The 22,927-nt window shown below is 43.8% G+C and overlaps 1 long non-coding RNA gene across 2 annotated transcripts in view; it reads left to right on the forward strand.

Annotated features, from left to right (window-relative positions):
- The window catches only part of LOC135453840 (uncharacterized), a 28,558-nt gene continuing 5,631 nt past the window's right edge, over nucleotides 1-22,927 (forward strand). Inside the window, exons 1-3 of one of the 2 annotated variants that reach the window (XR_010441960.1) lie at nucleotides 1-65; nucleotides 20,040-20,108; nucleotides 20,465-20,673. This is a non-coding gene — a long non-coding RNA (uncharacterized LOC135453840). The remainder of the gene's footprint in view (nucleotides 66-20,039; nucleotides 20,109-20,464; nucleotides 20,674-22,927) is intronic. The other variant, XR_010441961.1, reaches the window with a different exon arrangement.

Raw genomic sequence — 22,927 nt, forward strand, 5'->3', positions numbered from 1 at the left:
GTTTTTTTGGCTGTGAAGAAGGAGTCAGTGCTGTGAGGAACTGCCCATGAGAAGTCACTGAGAAGGTATGGGAGCTTTGCAATGAGAGAACAACAGGTGTCCCATCCCTGTCCTCAGAAACCCCAGCCCCAGAGCGACTCAAGTCAGTCCTGTATTGCTGATTCATTTTCATGTTTACAGTAGCAATTAACTTCTGTTAAAATTGATTGTAACTCCCACCAGGGAGCACTCAGAGCAGAGTTCTGCTAATGTTCAGAGGACTCTGATGTGCCTCTGAAGCCTGGCAGTCCTTCATGCTATTCCTCTTTATGCTCCATGCAAAACATCAAATTAAAGATGAGTCAAAACAGTCACTAAAATTGGTACAGCCATTAGTATGCCTCTTTACCCAAGGTTAAGGTGGTAGATTTCCTAACAAATGTTAATCAGAATTGCTAAAAGAAAAAGATTACTATCATGGTGGCACCCACCATGCCTTCAGGTTTACTTCTTGCTTTATTTCTCTGTAACTTGCCAGTTCTAGAATAGAAAACAAAATCCAGGGGTGGAAACAGCATCAGCAGAGATAATGATAAAATTTTTTTGTGTCTTTCTGTCCAGTTTCTTGTTGCTTTGAGTGCTGTTTAATTCCCTCCCTACAATGAATTGCAAACAGATGCTTATGTAATTGAGGGCTGGGGTTTAGAGAAGATGGTCCAGGCTCTGAAGCTGCTACTCAGGCTGGATTACACTTCCTTCAAAAGCAATCCCACCAGCTTTGGTACAATAAACAAAACAATACTGAAGGGAAAAAAAAGCCTAAAATAAACTGAGCACTGTGTGCTGTAAAGGAAAACTGTTCCTATTGAAATGCTTCTGACAGCTTGTGCTGAAGTTGCAGGAAGGACAAAGTGGTCTCTTAACAGGTTTGTTTCTTTTTGCCAGATGGTCTCAATCTTGTTTGGGTTTACAGAGCTCTTCCCCCCTCTGTCTGAATTGCTTCTGAGATTAATGTCAGCGGTTTCTGCAGGAGGCTCCTCAGAGGGTGAGGAGCAGAGGGGCAACGTTCTGTCTGAGTGAGGGAAGTAAAGAAAAGCAAATGCAGAAAATCACAGGGAGTTTTGGCTGCTTGGCCTTGGGTTGAGAGCAGGGGGAATGTGATTTCTTCCCCTCTCTCTGCTGACACCTTGGCTAGAGAAAGGATGCCCTGCTGGGGCATGGGTGGGAGCTGCCAACTGTGAAGGAGGAAAATTTGCCACTTTTCTAAAAGTAAACTAATTTTTTCCATCATTTATGGCACCTGCTGCAAAGCAAGTCTCAAAATGCCCTGCTGATAGAGGGAAGGAGTTGCCTACATTCCCTGTAAAATTAGGGAAGTCTTCTTGGGAAGGTGGAGCCACCTCAGTGTTTAGGGCTGGGGATGGGCAGGTAGATCTTGCATAAACACTCAACAAGGGTTTCTCTGCTGCACCAGCAAATCTCCCCACGCTGCCATCAACCCCCTCAGCCTGGTTATGTTCTCCCCAGTCACAGGAATAGCTTGGGCTTGCTGAGCCTTAGTTTGCTGTGAGGAACCCAGCAGAGATGAGGGCATTCAAACCAAGCAGCCAGTTTTCTATTTCAGAAGAGGTTATCTTGAAATATTTACTATAGAGGGGCTGATGGAACCAGCATGTTCATGTCAAAATATCTGACTGACGTGTTGGTTTTCAAATAGCCCTTTGCTCTTGAGATACTTAAAAGCTTTTTCAAACATATTCTTCTATCTCTGGGGACATAATCTGCCTGTTGCATTTCTGGTCTGCTAAAGACTGTCTTTTTGCTTCAGGTGAGATTATTTGAATGTCATAATTCCTTCTGCTTCCTAAGTGGGGCATTTACAGATTTTTATACCAGCAATTTGTTGTGGAAATTACTAGTTGGATAAAGGTCTTCACTACAGAAATTATTTACATAATGCATCTCCTATTACCATCAATCTTCTTAAAAATAAAGGGAAAGAAAAGCCAAACCCTCAAATATTTTCTGCTTTTGAAAACACCAAAAGGCTGTTGCTTTTAGCAGAGCCTATTCATTCTCTTCTGCGTGACTGAAGCTCAGGCCATAGTTTAGATTTCATGTGCAGAGTGTAGCTGTCCCAAACTCAGAATTTCAGGAACATTTGGCATCTGAAAGGTGCAAAATGATGTAGCTGACTCCCCTCCTCTCCACTTAGATCTTTCACTATTTTACCACATTTTAGGGCTTACATTTAAAATTTTGCCTTTCTTTTTTTTTTTTTTTTTTGGACAGATCACCACTTTATAAATAAAGATATGAGAATTATGAAAACTCTGGAGAAAGATGGATTTTGTGGTGATAAATTATGCAGCAGCCCTGTCAGTGATGTGTGTTCATTAACAGCGTGATGCTACATGTATTTTATTTGATGCCAAGCTGCAAGATGAGCCTTCCCTTGGCTGTGCAGCTGATCCACACATCCTCATTAAGCAGCAGGATCCCAGCCCTGCACGTGCTGCAGCCTGGAGTGATCCCCAGGAGGGTCAGGGGCTGGACCACAGCTCCATCCTGGCAGTGCTGCTGCCTTCAGGGTTGTTTCTGGTTCCTGTGCCCCAGCTGGGCTCAGGTATGCTGCCATGTACCTACATCTCCTTGCAATAACACAGCAATAAAGCTGCAAGATGCCTACAATCTGTTTGTAATCTCCAGAATATCACCACCTGCATCCTGTGACTAAAGGATGTAAATACTTCCCTCTGAGCAGAGCGGCCAAAACTTTCCTGAGGCTCCGCTGCCAAGTGAACAGTTTTAGTTTTGCAGAAGTTGTAAAGCCTTTTTCCCCCAACAATGTAGCTTTTGTCCCCTTTTTTGTTTTGTTTTATTTGTTTTCATTTTTCCCTTTTGCTCACTTTTCTTTCCAGGGAGCCTGTTGTTCAAAGCTCAGCCCAAGGATTTGCAGCACCTTAGGCTGCTCCAGGTTACAGCTATCCTGGAGGCTCTAGATGAGATGCTTTGCAGAAAAATTGTGAACAGCACCTGGCTTGTTCTTTACTACAGAGGGAGAGAGGCTGTTTGATTAGGTATGTGTTTTCCAGTCCACCCAGGTGTCTTTTCCAGCTGCAACACTCTCTTAATCTGAGGTAGGAAGCTGGTATGAGCTATGAATACATTTATTACTGAACAGCAGCAATGGGATATGTAGAATGTGCAGGCAATAAAAACATGGACGTTTTCCAACTGCTCTTGGCAAAATGCTTGATTTGGTTGAGATTTATCATAACAAATCATCTCTGCTGGAGGTGGGCTTTCAAATACTCAGCAATGTGCGAGGGTGTACAAAGGTGTTTGTGGCGGAAGAGCAGCAGCCACAGCAGTGGGGCTGAAGCTGTGACAAACTCCAGCAGAGCTCATCCTTTCTGACACCTGCAAAGTGGCCATGTGCCTTTGCCTTTGCTGTTCTAGAATTTACTACAAATAATTTTATTGCCGTGCTGCCCAAAGGCCCAAGCTCCACACAGAGCTGTGATGAACTGAACATGCTGCTGCACTGTAGAAAACCCCCAAAGTTAAACTGCTCTTAGCCCATCCATGTGATGCATCTCAAGTGTTCCAAGCCTATCCATGTTGTGCAGAATATTCAGCACTCTGCTCTCCTGGTCTTGACTGGGATCTTTGCACAGCAATTGGTATTTTTTGCAGCATCTGATTTATACCCAGGCAGCTTAATCCTTGAAGGGAATTAACACTTCAGTGGCAGCATCATTTACAAGGAATAGCACTTTGCTTGCCTAGAAGATCATCCTTGCTGTAACTAATTAACCCAGCATGCTTAAGTGCTTTGTGCAATTGAGGTGGAGTTCCATTTACCTTCAGTTGGGTGGAGGGGGCCTGGTGAGCCCCTCCTGCAGAAAGGGAGAGCAGTTCCACTGCCCAGCTGCCGCAGGGCTGTGCCAGGGTGTTTGGTAATGGCAGAGCTGCCACAGGGAGTCTGGCAATTACAATTATTTCCATTTAAAAAAACGTACCATGACTGAGTATTCAGAATACTTAATTAGCTGAAAGCCATGATATCTGTCAATCATGTGTTGCTTCAGATTTTGCATTTAAAGGGCAGAGTTATTACTGAAGACTTATTATTTAAAGAAATTATTGGTATGCTTGGCTCAGATCTCACTAAGAAACAAGATTATAGATGAGTAATGTTACCATGGAAAGCTAAACATTTTAATCATACCCCAGCATGTAGTAATAGAGTTTCAAAAGCCACACTACAAGGAAACTTAACAAAACCCAGGTGCTAGACAGATACTTGAATATTAGTGAGCACCCAAAGGAACTTTTAAAGGATTGAATTTGTCTTGGGGCTTTGGTGCTGCAGTAGTCAGTCCCCCCTTCTCTCTTGCATGTGTTTGACATGCACAGCGTTACAGGGCAATGGAGAATTAAATCCTAGAGGAAATAAACCTCCAAAATACCAGATTTCCAAGCATTAGGAATGTCAGGAATGTGTGTGCCACAGAGGCTGCTGTGTTGGCTGCTGGTTCAGTTCACAGGTGCAGTATGTTTTAGTGGTTTGGTGCTCTTCCTGGAAGAACAGGACTCAAGTGTGCACTCATGATGAGATTAGGAAACTGAAGGGAAAGCCCTGGAATGCAAGAGAGCTTATTTCTGGTGGGCACATTAATAAATAATAATAGAAGTAGTTGCAGTAACAACAATAACAACAACAACAAATTTTTGTCTGTTTCCTAATACTTCCTGTGATCTCATAATGTTAATAAGATCATAATGAAATTCTGGATAATTTTGGTCTCAGTCATGAAACCAGAAGGGGATGCTCTGGTCTCCTCCAGAATATCAAGTGACAGTGGCTCTCCATGCTGCTGATTAATCACAGTTTCTTCTCATGCAAAGAGAAGTTATGAATATTTGGAGGCATATTCTCTTAGGCAGGATTTAGTGCCTGAACTGTGATTGGTATCAGTAATGAGATAAAGCCATTCTTTACCCTTCTCCTGTCTGTGCATAAAGAACAGGTATTATCAAATTCAGCAAAGAGGTGAATTTGCTGCCAGCCAGGAGAACTTTTTGATTGTATTCCTGTGAAGGAGGCCTGATGTTTAGACCTTATGGATGTGCACTAGGGAGTTCCATAATCTTCTGTTTGGGAAGACATTTTAGGTGCATTTGATTTGGATTAGTTTGTTTCCTGAGCTCTAATTTCTCAGCCTCATGAATCTGGGAGACAAAATGACAGCTGTTACAAATGGATCAGTGCAGAGGCTGCTGTAAAGAAAATATGGACAAGTTCCTTTCAAAGAGTCAGTGTGGTCTGTGAAATTGGATTCACAGCTCAACAATGTGAGAGGATGCATGAAGAGGCCATGCCTAATCCCAAATACTCTCAGTGTGGGAGCAGTCGCTCATGGATTTCAGGCTTTGCAGTCCAAGAGCCTCAGACTCACTGATGCTTCTTAATGTCCCACCCAGTCATGTTCTCATTCTCTGTGGAGTAATCCCCTTTAGGTCAGAGCATCATTCCTTAGCTTTTCCTTGCTCCTTTTGCTCCCACTTTTGCAGGGATGCCCTCTTGCCTCACTGTCCTGCTCTCCCTCAGGACAGGATTGCTGCTCCTTCCTGGCAAGTGCCTGTCTGGCACTATCACCCTTCCTCCTTTTCCTTCCCACTTCCCGCCTCTGAGTTATTGAACTGTGGAATTATTGTTAGGCAAACTATGGGTCCCACCCAGGTAAAACCTTTCAAGCCCTTTGCCTGAGTTTGTTGGTTAAACCAACAGGTACAGAAATGGCCTTATGTCCCATTTGGTGAGCAGTGAACTGCTCTTGTTAATAGGTGAGTGAAGTAGGTAAGTTTTCTTTTTGATGCCTCAAGATGAGACTAAATAATATCTCATTACTTAATTGGACACATGTCCAGTTGTAGTGATTTATTATGCCTGAGATGTGGCAGAGGAAAAGAAAAAGTGTGACAGGGGAATACCCAAGAAAAAAAAGCAAAGCAAACAAAAGGTTGTCCTTCTTGGACACAGCTTTTAAGTTTTAATTAGCAAATATACATCTATAATGTTATCTCAAGAAAATAGATATTTTTTTTGCTAATTAGTTAATCCCCGTCTGGTGCTAATATAAAACTGTGTTTCAGGGTGGTTTGTTGTTGCACAGCTGAGGAGTAAAGCAATTAGTAGTAACATTCACTAAAGCTGAGTCTCCAAACTTACACAAAATGTTTAACGAGACAACTGGGATGCATATGATTGGGAGCCAAATGTGCTGCGAGTTGCTTGCTGTTATTAAACTGCTAACACGTGGTTTGGAGCATCTCCCTCACAACTGCCCTGCTCCTCCCACTCAGCAGGGTCGAGCCTCCCAGGACAGCAGCTCTTGGAATTGGGGTGCTGTGGGCTCAGTTCCCTGTCCAGATGTTTTACAGAGCTGTTGAGTGCTTTCTGCTGCTGCCAGATCTCCAGCAAAGTGAACAGCTTCGTTGTAGGCGCTGGATTGCAATGTCAATAATTGATTATTTCAAGTCCTACTGAGATCTTGGCAATCAAATTGCTGGCAGCCTGGAAAATCTCAGCAGTGAGGGAGAAGATCTTTTGATTTGGAACCTTGTATTTTGTGAAGTTGTGTGTTTAATTGATGTGGCTATTATTTCACCTGGAAGAAGGTGCATTATCAAATCCCACTTTAGTCAGGAGCCTTATGAATTCCTGTAACTCCAGTCTTAAAAAAATCAAAAAAGCATGGACGGTGTGGATCTTGACTTGCAGCCAGCATTCATTGAGCTGAGCCCCAGACCCACATTTGAGGGCAGTTTCCCTGCAGACCTGCCTGTGTGCAGGCTTTGGGTGGAAAAGAGCCAAGCTGGGCACTGCTGGCTTGGGCTGGGCTTTAGGTGCAGCTTCTTCAAACCTGAGTTTCTTCTGGGGCTGGAGGGGAGTTATTCCCAAAATGCTTGTGGTGCAGGGAGAGCTGGGTCTCCATCTCCTCAAGGTGGTGGTGCTTAATTCAGGTCCATCAGCCTCACAGGGCATGGGGGTCATTATGGGCTATGAGATTTGTAGTTCATCCAGTGCTGCCTTGGATGTGAGTCCAGCTCTTTATCTCCTCAGTGATAGGATGAGGCTCAGGTGATGGAGGATGGAGACTTATAGGTTTTCATTTTATTTTGTGCAAGCTGGACAGAACTCAGAGGCCCAGAGTGCTCCATGTCCATTGCAGCTCATGAGCAGGTGCTCAGCAAAATGTAAACATTGTTATTTTGGATGTCTCACTGACTCATAGCTATGAGATCAGGATGGAGCCCCAGTTTCTGGCTGTTTGTCTCAAAACTTACTTAAAATTGTTCTGTTCTGATTTCACAGTGTCACAGAGTGGTTTGGGTTGGAAGGGACCTTAAAGCTCATCTCATTCCAACCCCCTGCCAAGGGCAGGGACACCTGCCACCAGACCTGGTAGCTCCAAGCCCCATCCAGCCTGGTCTTGGACACTTCTAGGGATGAGGCATCCTCAGCTTCTCTGGGCAGTAATTTCTGACATGCTACTTTCACAGAGGAGTAACCTCTTTTTATTTTCATTATAGAGCTGCTGTTAAGAAACAAAACTGTCCTTAACAGCCAGTGTGGTGTTGCTACCTAACTTGCCCCATCTCCCCCAGCTGCCCTCCAGCAGCATAAGCCTAAAACTCAAACAACTAATTTTCTTCAAATGAATAACAGTCCAGAATGAACTCCTAGGGTGTCTGTCTGGAAAAAATGGTCAGCTCTCTAGCAGTAAATGGCAGTGCAGTAAATTAGAAAGGCATTTCATAACTTCAAAATTGATCATTTTTTTAATAAATGTTAATATATTCAAAGGAAATTCTGTGATCCAACTGTGCCAGCCAATGCAAACATTAAAGTTAAGAGTCAATCAAGACATAATTTTGTGATCATATAATTCAGAATGGTTACATATTCTTTCTAACTAATTTTTTATTGCTGCAACTCTATTATGGATAGCTGTAAAATTCTGTTTATGCCTATTCGTTCCATTCCTTGACCCTTATTTAAAATGTAGTTTTTAAGATTCATTTTAAGCTGACAACATGTCAAACTCTGCAGGTAATAAGTGTGTTAATAGGAATACACTCTTTAACCACAGGCTTTCTCGATGCATTACACATCAGTTGCTAATTGGATTTGGAGAAATCGCTGAAATGTCTTATGAAAGTTTGGTCTGCTCCACAGAAGCATTCCTCTGGATCTGTCTCGGTGCAATCAATTTCCTGACATCTGGTCCCTTTCCAGTTCCTTATACCCAGAATAGCATCCCCATAGTCTGGATCCGCAGAGTGCAGAATTAAAAACTGGTTAAAATTGACAGAAGTGATCCAGGTCACAGAAAGCACCAATTTAGCTTCTTAGCTTGGTTTTCTAAAGGAATGACACTTGTGGTACCAGGCTTGCACTGTTTGTGCTTGGGCGAGGGTGTATAATTTCTTCTTGCCACTTTTGAACATATTAATTCATTTTAACCCTATTTTCTGATAGTAGAGTCTTTGAAGTGATGATATTCCTGCAAAATTAGTGAAAACAAACAGGAAGCAAGAAAATCCTTTTCAGAGATTTAGACTAAGGAAAGGCTACAGTATTACCCCAAGTCCTTGCTGAGCAGTGGGGAATCAGTAGAGGAGAGGGATCCTCTTGCAGGGTGCTGCAGGTGAGCAGAAATCTTCCCCAAAGTCCAGGCTTTTAAATGCAAGCAGGACCTGCACTGGCTCTTGCAGAACTGCTTTTTTAGATCAATAGGAGAAGAGCTGGGTTTTCCAAGTGAGTCACAAGCCCTGTTATTTTTCTTAACTGCTATAAGACATCTTTCATACCCTCTATTTTATCTTTAGATTCTTTGCCTTGGAGTCAATCCAGAAATAAAGCAATCAGAAAGCTTTGCTGGGTGTACATCTTAATATTACTGGTCTGACGTGCAAGGCTGTAGTTCTGGCTGCTGTGGTGTGTTGGTACATCTAATTTTTTCAGCACTCCATTTAAGCAGCCCCTTGCAGGGGCTGTGCCAGGCAATAATTCCCTTTCTGTTCTTCTGTTAGGTTTATTGTTACTTATAATACAAGGCTGCTGCTTGCTTTCATCTTGCCTTTTTACTGCCTTGCTTATTTTTGTCTTTAATCCCACTGTTCTCTAAAGAGGCCTTTATGGAACAGTGTCTGTCTTCTGTGCATATCTCTTTTATTAATAATTCATTAATCAATTTAGACCAGAGGGAAAAGAAAAGACACCAAAACCAACAGCTAAAAGTGATCACAGCTCAGGAACAAAGCTGTGCATATTTTGCACCTCTGGCTGCATCATTTGTGAGTGCTACCTGCAATACTCCTGCCAGAGAACACTGGAGCTCTGTCTTTGCAGATCAGCTTGAAAAACCCCAAAAAGTTCTTTCTTGCTATATGGAAATGTGCTTCCTGGGAAATCAATTGATATTGAGCAAAAATGGCATTGTGTTTCTGGAGGTGGTGTTTGATTTTTGTAGGGATGCAGACATTCGTGTGTGCTTACCCATGTCTGCTGGGCAAAGAAATTAGAGGTTCATCAAGAGCTAAAATTCACCAGTGGCTGAATACTCATTTCAGTGAAGCTTCTGGTAATGAAGTCAAAATTGCTTCTATGACATGCAGGAATTAATGCCTCGTTCTGAGCAGGCAGTTTGCTTTTAAGCCTGTATGATTTACCAGTTACTTTTAATACATGTTGGAGAGAGATCAGTCTTCCTTGGTCCAGCTCACTCTGAAGAATCACAGAATGGTGTGGGTTGGAAGGAACCTTAGGGATCATCCAGTTGTGACCCCCTCCCATGGGCAGGGACACCTTCCATAGACCAGGTTGGTCCAACACCCATCCAACCCAGCCTTGAACCCCTCCAGGGACAGGACACTCACAGCTCCTCAAGAAGCTCTCTCCAATGGCAGGACAGGAGCAGGGCACGGATCTGTGGAACACCCAAGGGAAAGCAGCTGGACAAGGGTGAGATCACTGCCGTTGTGCTCATATCTGATTACTCCCAAATAAGTGCTGTCTAAGCACCAGTGCTGTCTCCAGTGCTCCTCTGGCAGCTCATGCAGGGCAGTTTGATTATGCTTCTTCTCCTCAGCTTCAGTTGTGAGCAACTCCTCCACCCTGTGCTCCCCACTCAATTGTTTTGCGTATTTTACTGCAACCAACTTTGCTCAACATGCCTCAAAGCTTCATGTGAAGATTTTTTACTTCTGTCCTCCAGACAGAAAACATTTGTTTGTTTTTCCTATAACCTTCAGCATGTTTCCTGCTAATCCTGCAGTGCTAAGGCAGTTTAGTGCTTCATTAATTATTTTGGAGGTGTTGTGGGAACCACACATGGTAACGACTGCACTCCTCATTCACAGGGAAGTTCTCAGCACAATGTGCCTGGTCATCAAGGAGAGACTTCCCCCTCAAAGAACAGTTAAAGCCTTTTCTTAGTCTGCTTCTGACCTGGAGCTTGCCCCCTCTAATGCTCCTTTCAGTGGGCACAAAGCACCACATTATGAATTAACAGAGTTAAAGCAACTTTATGGAAGCAGATGAATCCCCAAATACATAAGATGTAAAAAAGTTCTGATACTTCAAGCTTCTGCCACTGAGTCACAGGGAGGGATAACATTGTGAGTTTGTAATTTATTTCCATATTCCTTAATCATATTTCAGTAGCTGTTTGGTTTATGACCTTTAAAACCACCTCAGATTTAGATTGATAAATGGGTAGCAAATAAATTTAGCAAAATAAGCAATTTCAGCCTATGGAAGGTCAGCAGAGGGCTGTGCAATCACAGCTTCCATTAATATGTTATATTTCAGTCAAAAGCTTTTAAATGCTGAAGGTTTTCAGAGGGAAAACCTATAGCTGTGATGAATGGGTTTCTTCTAATAGCTGAATGGGAAATGAAAATCAAAGTTAGGGGAAAAGCTTTGTTTCTGCAGCACAGATGGAGTTGGAAGTGGTTTTCCTCTGGCACAGAGGCAAGACAGTTGAGAGGGCTCAGTAACAAGCAAATTACATTTCAGCTCAAAGACCATTTGAATAGTCTTGTAAATGAGTTAATTGACAGAGATTATTTATAATAGCTATTATTATTATGATTACTATTATTGATATGAGGGTTGAGCTGAGGAGAATGACACAGGACAGGTAAACTAAATAGCAGAGAGAGAGGGGAGAGAGCTCAATGATGCCAGCTCTCCATTTCCCACTGGCAGCTCTTCCAGCAGCTTCTGTCAAAGGGGGCTGACTGGGCAGGGCACTGCACCTCTTTGAAGAGGAAAGGTTTCTGAAATAATTGCTAACTGTACATTAACTTAGCTGTGTTCATAACCAAGTGTAGGTCTCTCCTTTTTGCTGGGATATGAAAAGAGATTAAAGGAGAAAGCAATGCAAAATCTTCTTGTGGGAGAGAGATGATGTTTCCTTCATGTTTAAAGCTATGGACCTTTGGATGGGAGCCTGAGAAATTTGATCTGGCGGGTGGCATCCCTGTCCATGGCAGGTGGATTGGAAGTGGGTGATCTTAAGGTCCCTTCCAATCCAAACCATTCTGATTTTATATGTTTTATATTCTGTATGATCTGTATTCTGTGTGTTCTATATGATGCAATAGGATCTGTCAGAAGAAGAATTGAGGGAGAATCATTAAAGAAGAGATCCATGAGGTGCACAAAGCTGCATATTAAAGGTGAATTAGAACTTGTTTCTGCTTCTTACAAAAGAGTACTTTCACAACAAGTGAAGTTTAAAATCCATTATAAAATCCTTTTGGGTGTTTTTTTAAAAAATGAAACAAATTCAGTTTCTAAGAGCTGTGGGTCAGAGCAGCCTGGATAAAAATCTCTTGGATGGCTCCCACAAGGCAAAGTTGCCTTACAGTGACGTGACCTGGTCTAATGGAAAGTGTCCCTGCCCATGGCAGGGTGGTTGGAACTAGATAAGCCTTAAAGTGCCAATCCAAACCATGCTGTGATTCAATGACTTGTGGGACTGGGATTTGCACAGGACAAGGAGTTGGGATTGTTCTGTCCCCCGTGTGAGAGTTTGCTGGGGCAGGCTGTGGTTGGGGTGGCCTCAGCCCTGGCTCTGACAGCAGAAGAGCAGTCAGGGATGTGTCATTGCCCCATTCCCTCATCCCACAGGAGCACAGCTCAGTGCAGCCTTCTGGCGCCTAAATTAAAATGCATGATCTCTAAGGTAAAGACTCACCTGTGGGATCAACGTGCACAGCAGCAGCGTGGGGACAGGCTGGCAGGGGCAGGGTAGGGGCTGGCTCTGTGGGAAGCTGTGAGGGTTCTGTTTTCAGAGGACCTGTTGTCTTTGGAGCAGGGAACTGGTTATTAATGCTTGAATTGCCAGCGATGCTTGCTCTGATTTAGTATCACTTAAGTAAGTGATGTATGATTTCAATTAGGAAGCAAAGATGCTTACTGCATCTCCATGATGTGTTTGGATGGAGAAAAGTGCTTTGCACAGTCTTTCTGTTTCGGGGGAGGTAAATGGAGCACGGGGTGTCTGTGGGTTGCTTGCTGCAAAGTTATTTCAATGTCAGCTGGGAAAGCAAACTGTGCCAAAGTCACTGCAAAGCCACTGGGGTGGGCTCAGGCTCTGCCTGGCACCAGAGCCAGGCTGGTGAGTGCCATCAGGGGATGCTTTCTTTTGGGTTTAGTGCTCTGTGCCAGCTGGAAGAAGAGCAGCTCTGCTGTGTGCTGCTGACACCCAGCAAATCTTTCAGGGCTGTAAGATCCCCTGGTCTTGTAGAAAAATGAAAGGTTTTTCCTTGTCACTAATATGAAGTTCATCAGTGTCTGTATTTCATAGACTGCAGTAGCCTGAGGAGCCTCTGTATTTATTAAAGTGCAAAAGCTTTGTCCTAAAATAAGGGGCCAAACCAAAAGCCAGCGCTGAGCTGGAGCAGGCAGTGAAATGAGGGAAGGAAACATCAAAAGACTTTTAACCAAGACCAGCCCTGTAATGCTTGAGTCATTAACTAAAGGGCTCTGTATAGCAGGATACACACATATTTCTGCCTGGAATTAGCACATTGCACACAAAGAGAGCTACACTGATGTCTGTCGAGGAGGCAGCACCTCCTGCTCCTCCAGCTGTACCCTTGTGCCCAGATCTGCTCCAAGCCTCAAACTGAGATGTCAGTGCCCCCATGTGCCACCGGCACCTCAAAAACACCCTCAGACCGTGAGTCTGTGTTTGTCTTCATTTCCTGCTGTGTGTTTTAGCTGGAAGCAGCTGGAGATGAGCTGTGGGCTGTGCAGCCCAGCAGCTGCAAGGGAAGGGAAGGGCTTTGGAATAACGGAGGGCAGGGTTAGAGTGAACATTAGGGAGATCTTCACTGTGCCTGGAGGTGCTGACATAGGCTGCACAGAGAAGCTGAGGATGCCCCACCCCTGGAAATGCCCAGGGCCAGGCTGGATGGGGCTTGGAGCAACCTGGGATAGTGGAAAATGTTTCTGCCTATGGCAGGGGTTGAAATGAGATTCTCTTTAAGGTCCCTTCCAACCAGAACCATTCTGCGATTCTATGTTCCCATGATTCTGAGATCATTGATGGAGAACAGAGAAGGGTAAGAATCAGATTTTATTTAGAAAAGAAATAAGTTTTAAAACTACAGGTGAGAAAATATACAGTGCCAAGGACAGCCAAATCCAGGATCTGTAACTTGGTGTTTTTCACACTGCCCATCATTCCAGCTTGGGGCAGCTGGAACCCAGCACACTCCAGGCAGCTGGGCTGTAAAACACACAGAGTACAGAACCTGTGTAGGTGTGGCCTTGGGGACCAGAGCCACGCTGGATTTGGTGGGAAAGTGAGAGGTTTTGGCTGTCTCCTCACATTCTCCATGTGAATGTTGCAGTAGCACTGTGATTTTGAGCAGATTAACTGATACCAGTACTATTATATGTAGAAAATAAATGCCAGTGGTGATTTAAAGTGCTGTTTTCAGAACTTGGTTGCTGCCATCTCTCCTGGTGAGAGATGTTCCCATGTTTCAGCCAAATGAACTTTCAGACTGCTGAGCTAAACGAGAGAGAGATAATTTTCCTTTAAGATAACATGTTGAAGTGGTTATAAATGAATGAGAGTTACCTTGTGCAGATTAGAGGAGTAGTTGGGAGGCCTCTGTAACACAGTGAGAGATGACTTATTGCTCAGTGTGATGCATGGCCAATTGTGGCAGTGTTGTTTTCCTACCAGATCCCATCTGACCTGGAGGCAGAGCAGATTTCCTAGAAGAGGCAAATCCTAAACTTTGCTTTTTCCTGTGGTAGCTGGGACTTTGTCTTTCTCAGTGACATGATAGAAGAAATCTTTAATGGGAGCTGGAGTGATTGGAGGTGCTGGGTGAAGCTGCTCTGCTGACTGCTGGAATGTCCTCTTGATGGTCTTTTCCAGCTTTAATGATTCTATGATCTTCTAAACCCACCATTCTTCCTCCCCTGCCTCCTCCTATCTTGCCCATGACCATTCCTGCTTTACCTGCACGGTCCAACACTTTCCTGTGTCACTTCAGAATGCTCACTCCAACTTCAGGAAGGGTTTCCCCCTTAATTGTGTTTTATTTACATTGTGTTAAACTTCAAAAGACTTGAGATTCCAGCCCTCTCCCAAAGCCAGGATCAGCTCCTGAGCATGTTTTCGATCCTCAGCCAAGGCATTCTTCAGGTCTGGGCTCCCACAAGCCACATTTTCAAGCTGAAGGTGAGGATGACAGCAAAACTCTTCAGATTCATGCACTATTCATGCAGTCCTCTAGGCTCCAGTGAAGCCCTTATAAGATAATAAGAAATTAATGAAACGTGGCAGTCTACAACTCCACTCCAGTTTTCATCCAGGGATCTCTGCATTTCACTAATATTTATTAACTGAGTCTTGTGATAGTATGGTGAGGTCTGAGATTAATTTTAGATCTGGGGGGCCCTTGCTGTGCAGTGAGTCTGTGCCAGGGTGGGGGGTAAAACCTCAGCTCCTGTTTGCACCTGCTAATTGAGGACACAGGCACCCTGCTTTGGACTTCTCACCCCCATTTCTCTCCTTAGGTGGTGTGAGTTTTGCTGACAGAGTTTCTAGCACCTCTGGGTGCCTCCAGCACCTTGGGAATGACAGGAAAGCTTTGGATGCAGTATTTAAGGAGGGGAAGCAGTATTAAACACAGCTGTGAGTAGAGATTGGTACAGGTGGAAGGATAAAAGGGGGGCTGAAATGGAGAACAGGGTCAAAAATTGTGCCCTATTTCTCAGCTCTCCTGGGGCAGATGGAACTGAGGTGTCTTGGGACAGAAAGTTACGGATGAGAAAGGGCAGGAGATTGAGCAGGAAAGATTAGGGAAAGACAGACCTGAGTGAGAAGGGAATGGCCAAAGCAGGACCTAGCAGGTGACAAGAAGGAGGTGCAGGAAAAAGACCTTTGAAGACTGACAAAACTAATGGTCTGGGAAAATGAGAGTTACCAGGAGGGATTAGAAAGGAACATGTAAGCCCCTGTGTGCTGCTCTGTGTGCAGGGTGATTGTGGCTGAGTCAGTCCCTGAACATTTCCCATTTTTAGGGAGATGTTTTTCCAGCCCAGTTTAAGTGTGATGGTGGCTCTGTCTGAAGTCACCCAACACCAGGACTGTTCTCTCCCACTTTGGCATTTGGGGCTCCAGCCAAGACAAGGGGTGACCCTCTCAGTGCCTGTGCTGTCCCTCACTGTCCTCCTGAACAGATGTGCTAAAAACAGCACTGCCAGGATTGATGTGGCTGCGTATCTGCAGCCTATTCAGTGTAACAGTGTACAGGAAGGAAGAGGCCCATAATATTTCAGGTTATTGAATCTGTCTGGGTAGCCCACAGATGCGAGGAAGCCAACATTCTGTTTGCTTCAGAAATGGGAATAATTCAAACCCACTGGCTAATTCCCTTTCACAGAGATTTCATATGTTTCATTGCCTTTTCTTTTTTTTTTAATAAATTGGACAATTAGATTGAAAAGGACCTGTTTATTCTCTGTGCTTCCTAAGCAATATTTGGAAGTAAGCTCCTTCTGTACTTGTATGAATTTAATTTAAAACTGTTTGTTTAAATCTGTGATATTAAGAAATGAAACACCTTTCCCACAGAGGTAGTAGCATCCTTGCAGAGGCAAGGATGTTAAAAATTGCCTGAGTGACTCCACTCCAGGCTGTGTTGACTCTTTCATGGTGGTGAATATCAAATGCTGAAGGAGTGTCATTGTAGGCAGATGTTAGATAATCTACCAGTACTCTCAATTCCTGATCCTAACCCCTAACAGACAGTGGGTGTCTTAGTCCCAGAAACCCCGAAGTCTGATATTCTTTGTAATGTCTCCTCCTGTTTTTAATTATAAACCTCACTCAGCTCTGTTGATTTTCTGCACCTTTATCTAAAATCCTTGGGAACAACCTCATCCCAGCAATTTAAACTAAGATTGGTGTAATTTCATTTCTCTGAAATTAGATTCCTTTTCTATTATGTACAGTTGTTTGCCATCATCCTGCTGCAATAAATACAACACCTTTGTGTCTTTTCTGCAAAAATCAGTTGCTAATTTGTCATGACAACCCCTCACATGACCATGTGGCAGCACAGGGTGCTCCTCACACTGTGTGTTCAAAGTCAGGAGTGATTTACATTTGTGAAATGTCACTTTCTGAGGTTATTTGTCTGAAAGTCAGTGCTTATAACAGCTGCTCACACTGGGTTTTTTGAAGTGTCTCACTCTCTTCTGTTGGTTTCTGGGGGAGGCTGAGCCTCAGAGGAATTTGGGGTGACATGGAGCTGTTCCTCTTCCCTAGAGCAAAGAGAGTGCCCATGATCAAAGCCAGAGGTGATGGTGACAGTGACAGATACTGCCTGGCTGTGCCTCTTCCTTTGTAGTCCCAGGGCTCTGGCATTGATTCCCCTTCTTTCTTAAAGATAGGGGAGAAAGAAAGAATTCCAAAGCACTGAATGGGATCCTGCAAGGCAAAGCCTAAGGAGCAATGTATACCTGAGATCTAGAATTGCTGTAAAATCACTCTTTCCAAGGAGTGGAGCAAGTGAGGGAAGAGGGTGTTTGCTTTCAGTAAATGAAATAAAGTGTCTGAGTGAAAACCAAGAGCTCCTGAGGGGTAGGGGTAAGCAAAGACTCTCAATTTTGGGGTGTGTTCATCATTCAGCTCTGGAAATTTGTGACACTGAGATCTCATGGCTGGGACCTCCCATCTGAAGTGCTCATGGTGACCCAGGGCTGGAGGCCAGGGCTGGCTCCTGTTCCCTGCTGCAGAGCAGGGAGGGGCTCTTTGGGGCACACTTCCACACAGACTCCCACCCAGGACTCTACATGTCACCAGAAATGCAGAGGGGTGTTTCTCACCTGCCAAGGTGCTCTGCCTCTTGCACCTCCATGTGTGAAAAAGGATAATTTATTTAAATTTATGATGGCTAACGGCCTTATCTAACTACAGTTAAAATAACTTGATGAATTACTTGTGTGATATTTGGAATCATGGCTGTGAGAACAAATTAGCTGACTGAAAACTGGAGACTGATATTGCTCATTAATAATGCATGGAGGGAGGCTGGTGCTGGCTGAGCAGGTGGGCTGGCTCCAAGCATACAAATGGGGTGTTTCCACGCTGGAAGTTTTCCCTTGTGTAGAGATTGTGGGAGAGTTGCAGGTCTGGGTGGCCAGCTGTGGCTGCAGAATCAGGAGTGTTTCATTGATCAGGGGTTCTGCTCCTGGTGCTCAGAGCACTGGAGAGCTCAGCTGGAGGAGCTGAGGACCATGTCCCAGGAAAATGCATGTCCATCCCATGGAAAATTGGATAAGCTGAGGATCATAAAGAGCAGGGGGACTTGAGGATCATGTTCCAGACAAGTGTATGGCCATCCCACAGAGAATTTTTTCTTTTAAAATATCTCCAAGAACATGTGACTGTTGCCAGCTTTGCTTGTGCAGGTAATCCCAGCAAGGACATTTGATGCTAGAGTTTCCTTTTAAAGATTAAGTGGTACCCTGGGCCACCTGTATTTAGCAGAGTGATGCTTTCCTTCTTTTAGGTCTTGTTTAACAGGTCAAATAAAATGGTGGATGTGTAAAGAAAGCCCTTTCATCTCCTGGATGTCATCTAATAGTCATTGCTCCACAGAGAAATCAGTACTTGCAGAACAAAAGAATGGGAAAGTCTTTAGGGACTCAGGATTGCATTAGCCCTGAGGATTTGCAGGTGGCTTGGTGTGCCATCAGATAAGGATGGTATAATACAAACAGGGCACGACTTGGATAATTGGGGGCTATAAGTGAAGTGACATGATTGCTTGATTAGGATAATAGTTGAAGCATGTGGAGAAGGAAATTATAATTTATATATTGCTGATTGTCAGGTTTATTTTAAGGACATAATTTGAAGTTTGTCAAAATCAGAGAGATCCCGAGTATAAGAAAGTCACTGAAAGAAAAAAGAAAATTCTATCAAAAAAATTAAATATCTGAAGCCAAACAAGAGGTGGGAAGCAAAGTTTGGGGAAGTCAAAGGCAGGAGCTCCTGTTCTTAGAAATGGGCAGAACCAAGACCAAACACCTGTTTGGTGTCAGGAAGGGCACTGGCTGTGTGTACCTCATCCTTCAGGGGTGGGTGCTGCTTGAGCTCAGCTGGGTGCAGGGAATGTCCTGTCCTTGAGCTCAGCTGGGTGCAGGGAATGTCCTGTCCTGGCTCTCCCAGCTTCCCACACCCCTGTGCTGGGCCCTAGGGCATGGTCTGAGCCCGCCAGTCCCTCTGCAAGGCTGAAGCCACCTGCACAGAGCCACCAACCTCAGCTGTGGGCAGGCATTGGAAAAATGGATCTCTCCCACCAGGGACACCAAGATCTCAGGGATTCTGCTGGTCACAATGACCGCAAGATGTGTTAGAAAGTCTCTTTTCCCAGCCTGCCGGTCGAAGAAGGAATCAGAACTCTTCTGTTCTCATTCTCAGGGTTGTTTATTGTATCCTATCTATAAAATTATTTCTTCTGGCCTGCTGAGGTCTGTTCAGCAGCTGTGCCTCAGACAGAGGCACACTGGTGTTATATTTTAATACTAAAAACTACGTGTACATTATTTACAATTACTTTCTAATACCTATCACCTATGTTAGACAGTGAGCTTCTACTTTAAACCAATACAAAAATGCCAACATCACAGCAGAAGATGGAGGCCAAGAAGAAGGAGAAAGGCTGGACACACCCGGATTCCTCCATCTTGCCTCCTGAACCCCCATTCTAAAACCCCCAAAATCTATTTTTCACCCTAAGACAAACTAATTATTATTCTACTTAGAGTTTTGTGGCTTGCAGATCCTCATATAAGGTTGGAAATTTTTTCCATGGGTCATAATCAAAGTCACAGGTGTCTTGGGCTCTGTGCCAAGGTCTCTGAGCCCCCTGGCAGGGGTTTGGGCAATCCAGGACAGCCAGAGGGATGTCCTGAATTCCAACAGCCATGGTGCTGGCATGGCCCACAGGCACCTGCAGTGACATTCAGGCCTCCCTGTGTCCCCCGTGTCAGGGGCATTTGAGGACTTTCTTCAAGGCAGCCAGATTTCTGCCTGCATTGCTGATTTGTTCATCTGCAGTGTCTTTAATATGATTAATGTAGAGGGGTTTGCAAACTGATCAAGACAGACCTGGTCTGCCTGTAATTTCAGTTAAATTACAGTGATGTTCAATTTCAAGCATACCTTTGATATGGTAATAGAAAAAGCTAATTTAGCATATTGCACAGCCTCTGGGTAAAGTGGAGCTGATACTGAATATTGATCAGATCCATACACAGGTAGCAATATTGGGGAATAGTGATAGATATTTCTGTAGAGTGTGAATGGATTTATCTTGTTATCCTTCTGCAAGCTTGTACCTTAACTCCTAATACCTTTGACTGAAGCTGTTGGAGGAAGGCTTTCAGCTTGCTTCCATTGTGCTCCCATTATGAATCAAAAGTTTATTTGCCTCTCCAGGTGATGTGTGGGAAATAATGATATGGCATATGAGCTCCCACCTAGCACAGCCACCATCAAAATGCCACAGTGAGTGAAACTACCCATGTGTTATGACCTTGATGCACAATTTAAATAGATGGTTTTTCAAGACAAATAAAACCTATCACATTAGGCAGTAGATGAGCCACCAGTATATGCTACAAATACTGCTCCCCCCTCTCCTAATTAATAATACAAAATAGTGTTGGAATAGATTTATGCTTGTCAGCAGAGCAGTTAACTGTCATGCTGCTGATGAGTCAATGGCTTGTTGTATCATAAGTGCCATAATACCCAGATCTGGGCTGGGCACTAAGCTGTGATATGGCAATTTCGTTTTCACACATCATTTACTTATGCTTTTATTTCCGATTATCTCTGTTTTTTCCCCCTTTTTATTTCAGTTCTAATGCAATTGGCTCAGAAGTGACCCAGGTCACAATGTGAGAACTTGCTGTCATAGGCTGAACTTCAGATGGAGGTTTTGGAGTGCAGGATGCCTGGCCCAGCCAGAGAAACAACCAGCTCATAGGAGCACCAGCTCCTGGTGTAACTAGGAACCAAACTTGGAGGTCACAGGGATCCTAAAAGCAATAGGGGAATTCCACCACAGGTAACTGAGATTGCATTTGCCTTCCCACAGCAGCATCCAGTTCAAGAATTCAAATGGATCGCAAAAGGAAACGTGTCCTGTTCCCAGCCATGTATTCTTTAGAGGAAGGGTAATGTGAGGGATTTTAGGATGCACCAGGGGAGAGCTGTTGCTGCTCCATGTGGGATTTAAAGTGGAATTTAAGATGCATTCAGGGAGTGCAGGAAGGGCCTGGGTCAGAACTTGGAGAACCTGAGCCTGAAAAGCAGAGCAAGATCTCCCATGCACTTGGGAGAGGGGAGGAATCTCTGTCCAGCAGATCTTCTCTGCATTTTCTCTCTCCTGGTGATATAGTAGAGAATTCACAATGAGTGTTTATTTCTGCTGCCCTAAATCTCAAAATTTTTTAAAGGTCCATCTGAATCTTCTTTGTACTTGTGATCTACACAAAGGAAAAATTACAGTCCATCTGGAGTAGGGGCTGGAAATTTGTAGAAAAAATGCAACAAATCTTTTAGAACTAATTTCAGAATGTTCAGATGGAAGGGGGTGCTGGAAAAACTAGTATTGAAAGAGAAAATATTGTATATGTACGGGTAGCTGCTAACACTGTGATATATATTCTGCTCCTCTGAAATATGAATGATTTATTCTATGTAGCATGGCAGCAGATGGCACCAGAGATGGTTCTGACCATTTCTTTGTCCTGATGCTGGAGCAAACAACCTGTTTGGGGCAGATGTCCTCACAGGGGTATCTGCAGTCTCAGCAGCAATGAGGAAATTTTAATTTTTTTCCCACCTCATCCTCCTGTCTGGCAGCGTCAGCTCTGGAGTGTGGAGCCTACAGGAAAGGAGAGATCTGTGCAGCTGAAAGAGGGTAGACTTAAATTGGATCTGAGGAAGAAATTCCTCCCTGTGAGGGTGGAGAGGCCCTGGCACAGGGTGCCCAGAGTGGCTGTGGCTGCCCCATCCCTGCAGGTGCCCAAGGGCAGGTTGGACAGGGTTTGGATGATCTGCTGGGAGCTGTCCTGCCCTTGGGGGAGAGGGGTGGGACAAGCTGCTCTCTAAGGTCCCCTCCCATCAAACCATTCTTTGAATGTCCTTGTTCACTGAGGGCAGAACCGAGGTGCTGCAAACAGCATGTAGGGGTCTGAAAGTATCCAAAAATTGGTAAAACAAGGCAGATCCTGCTTTGTTTTAAGTGTCAGGTTGTCCTTCCCTTGGGCACTGTGCTAACTTTGTCATGTACTCAATACACATTTTGCTGAGTCTGCTCTACCTGAGTCAGGGAAACTGAGCTTGACTTGCCTGTGGCCAGTTAGGTCTGGTTTATATCCCACTGCCCATCACACATTCTTTGTTCATATCCATAAGATAATAAGGCTGAAAGACGAAAATGGGTATGCTGATAGAGAATATATAAAAAGAGCAGATGATGCTGAGTAACGACCATTAAATATGTAATAAATCCTTGGTGATGGTGCAAAGCCTGCATCTGCTCACAAGGTGGAATTATTTCATTGCTTGCAGGCCTCGTACATGGGGATACGTCAGGGCATCAACATCTTCAGGGACATATCCATAATAAAGATAGTACTAATTTTCATAGCAATGTTTTTTCCTGACAGGCAAAGGTAATTAAGTGGTTAAAGAAGAACTCAGTTTGCTACCTAATGTAAAAAATAACTCATGCATTTTATGTCTCCTACTCTTCCAACTTTCACCAGTGTCAGGCCACATTGGTTTTGCATTTACGGTAACAACCTTTCAGAAGATATGAGACAAAGCATGCTAAGTGTGGGGTTTCTAATCACTTTTCTTTAGTGTCTGATGTCTTGGCTACCCACAGACCTTAAATATGATCTGATCATGGCTCTGAACTAAACAGATTTAATGGTGAAATAAAAGAATATATCCAAAATGAGGTGGAACTAACAAATGAAAATAATAAGGAAATTAAATGTCAGTAATTGAAAAGGTTTCTAATGTCTTAGATCCAGTACAATAACTCTCCTTTATGATTTATCCAACCTTGACTCCACTTATTTGCTTCTGGAAATTTTTGTAAAGGTATATAGATTGATATAAGCACTGTATTTTCTACACTTACTCTACCTAGACTAATTGAAAAGCTGTTGCAGAGAGGAAATTGGGTTGGTCTTGGGAGTTTGTGATTGTGCTCTGATCTTCAGGAAGCTGTGGAAAATCTCCAGAAAATTAATTGTTTAGACTTGAAAGCACTCCATTAAGCTAAGGTAACAGCATATTCAGCA

Source organism: Zonotrichia leucophrys, chromosome 13 (genome assembly GCF_028769735.1).
Source record: "Zonotrichia leucophrys gambelii isolate GWCS_2022_RI chromosome 13, RI_Zleu_2.0, whole genome shotgun sequence".
Taxonomy (NCBI): Eukaryota; Metazoa; Chordata; class Aves; order Passeriformes; family Passerellidae; genus Zonotrichia; species Zonotrichia leucophrys.